The sequence below is a fragment of the Octopus bimaculoides genome, chromosome 13 (assembly GCF_001194135.2).
Source record: "Octopus bimaculoides isolate UCB-OBI-ISO-001 chromosome 13, ASM119413v2, whole genome shotgun sequence".
Lineage (NCBI taxonomy): Eukaryota > Metazoa > Mollusca > Cephalopoda > Octopoda > Octopodidae > Octopus > Octopus bimaculoides.
In genome coordinates, this window is record NC_068993.1 from 58440691 (window position 1) to 58443767 (window position 3077).

Here is a 3077-nt window from a genome sequence, read left to right on the forward strand (position 1 = left end):
ATATATACATATACAGGCGTTGCTTTGTGGTAAGAAGCTTGCTTCTCAACAACATTGTTCCGGGTTCGGTTCAGTCCCACTGCGTGGCACCTTGGGCAAGTGTCTTCTACTATAGCCTCGGGCCGACCAAAGACTTGTGAATGGATTTGGTAGACGGACACTGAAAGAAGCCCGTCGTATATATATATGTGTGTATATTTGTGTGTCTGTCTTTGTTCCCCCACCATCGCTTAACAACCGATGTTGATGTGGTTAACATTAGCAGTTCGGCAAAAGACACCGATAGAATAAGTGACAATCTTTTAAAATAATAAAAGAACTACTGGGGTAGATTTGCTTGATTAAATCCTTCAGCACCGTACCCCAGCATGGCCACAGTCTAATGATTGAAACAAGTAAAAGATAAAAGATAAAATTTGGGTTGTAATGTAAGTCAGTCTGTCTTCAGAAGACAGTAGCCGTTAGGCAAATAAGCAGGCAATTCACTTAAAAATCAATCAGCTGTCTGAGGGCACAATCAATACAAATCACAGAGGATATATATATATTCATTCTGGAGAAAATCTGGAATAAAGAAAAGTGTTTAATACATATGTAATGTAGCCAGAATAAATCACAAAGAAATATTACACTAGCATTACGCCATAACTATACACTGGCATTGGTAATATCATTGGGACAACAAAAACTGTAATAGAACATTTTCAGGACAGGAAAGCACCAGAAAAAGACTTGATTGACGTCTATTGGTACGACAAAAAAAAATGTATTTTTTATCGGCGATATATTATGAACTTCTGCCAAAAATCTTTCAGTGCATATATAAATATATCAAGCTGGTTGGCATTGGCAGAAGGAAGAAAGATACCAAAGAATAAAACCATTTTCATTGCGAAGAACTATCGACAATTTCTATGCCAAGATCTCAGCCTGTCTCAAGTTATTCTTTGTCTGAACTGTCATTGTAATATATTGTTTCCTAAGACCCAATTGAGTAGTTAGGCTAGCTGGATACATCATAAACTATCAGAATGAAAATGTAACGAAGGCTAATTACTAATCATCATACTTAACCATTAACAATTATTAAAAGTTACAAAGCTCTCGTAAACAATTTCAGTGCAAACCCACTAACCATCAACTCAGTAATGACACCAAAATATCATGCCATCGAACTATTGAAGACAAGATACCATCAAAGTACCAAAACCACCGATTCCTCATATGAACAACTTACTAAATCTACAAACCATGGCATCTTCATAGCTTCAAAGCTGCCAATCCATCATAACGTCTGCCATCCAATTCTGAAACGGTTACATCATCAAAGTTTGAAAGCCATCAATCTATCATGTTATCGAACCAATATGTAATCAAAGCTGCCAAATCGCCATGAAGTCATCAAACATCCATCACCAGACCAAACTCTCAAAATCATCAAAGTATGACACAATCGCACCATCATACCACAATCCTAGAAAAGCTATTGAAAACTATTAAGGCCATCAAACCAACATACTGTCGCAGCAGTAAGGCTACTAAACGGTTATGCCATCAAACCATCATTCTGACAAACTCTCAAAATCATCAAACTATCGAAACCATCAAAAATGCAAACCATATTACAAACGACCTAGCAGATCCACCAAACCATCAACAATTATACCACGAAGCCACTATACCCTGAAGCATCCCTCAAATCACATTATACTGTTTTAAGCCTGCAAAAATTATAAATAAAAAAGACATATTGTGCAAATGTTGTCCTACATATACAATACTGAAATAACAAATGGATGGTCACGGTTGGAAATTCATTCAACAACAGCCTGTATGATCTACGGTTATCTAGATATAAACAACTGTTGTTGGCACTCCGTCGCTTACGACACCGAGGGTTCCAGTTGATCCGATCAACGAACAGCCTGCTCGTGAAATTAACGTGCAAGTGACTGAGCACTCCACAGACACGTGTACCCTTAACGTAGTTCTCGAGAATATTCAGCGCGACACAGTGTGACAAGGCTGACCCTTTGAATTACAGGCACAACAGAAACAGGAAGTAAGAGTGAGAGAAAGTTGTGGTGAAAGAGTACAACAGGGTTCGCCACCATAACCTGCCGGAGCCTCGTGGAGCTTTTTAGGTGTTTTCGCTGAATAAACACTCACAACGCCCTGTCTGGGAATCGAAACCGCGATCCTATGACCGCGAGTCCGCTGCCCTAACCACTGGACCATTGCGCCTCCACGATCTAGGGATAAACAATATAGAAAAGAGAGAAAAAAAATGGCGTCGACGGTCACGATGAAAGCGACAAAGAAGACGACGAGGACAGCGGCCATGACAAGGAGGGGACTTCCTCGACTACGATGACGACGACGACATTTCAATTATGTATGTCTTCGTACCGCTTCGGTTTCACCGCAATTTTTTTTCTTCGTCTCTTTTCTTTCTGTTCTTTCTTTCCCCTTTTGTTACTTTTAATTTTTTTTATTTTTATTTTTTTGAGACATTTGTTTTAAACACATTTTTTTTGTGAGTGTTTTTGTTTTTTTTGTTTTTCCCCGCTATTAATATTACTCTAGCTAGGTGTCGCTATGCTACCAGACATAACAATGACGATAGAAAGAGACGTTTGGTGTTTCACTATAATATAGAGTGATATCGTATTTAACACGATTCGCCGTGTTCTGATAATCTTCAAAGTAATGAAGCTCTGTGATATTTGAAATGTCATTTGTCATCTGAACAATATAGAAGAAGAAAAGGAAAAAAAATTTTAAATGCTACCTACGAAAATCAATGTATGTGTTTGTGTGTGTATGCGTGCGTGTGTGCCTGTGTGTAACTGTAAGTGTCTGTGTGTGTCTGTGTGTGTGAGTGACTGTGTGTGTGTGTGTGTGTGTGTGTGTATGTGTGAGTGACTGTGTGTGTGTGAGGCATATACATGTATGAATGTATGTATGTAAGTCTACACATACGTATTTTCTGTGTAATATATGCATATATATTTATTGCAAGTATATAAGTGTATATATGTATATATATATATATATATATATATATATATATATAT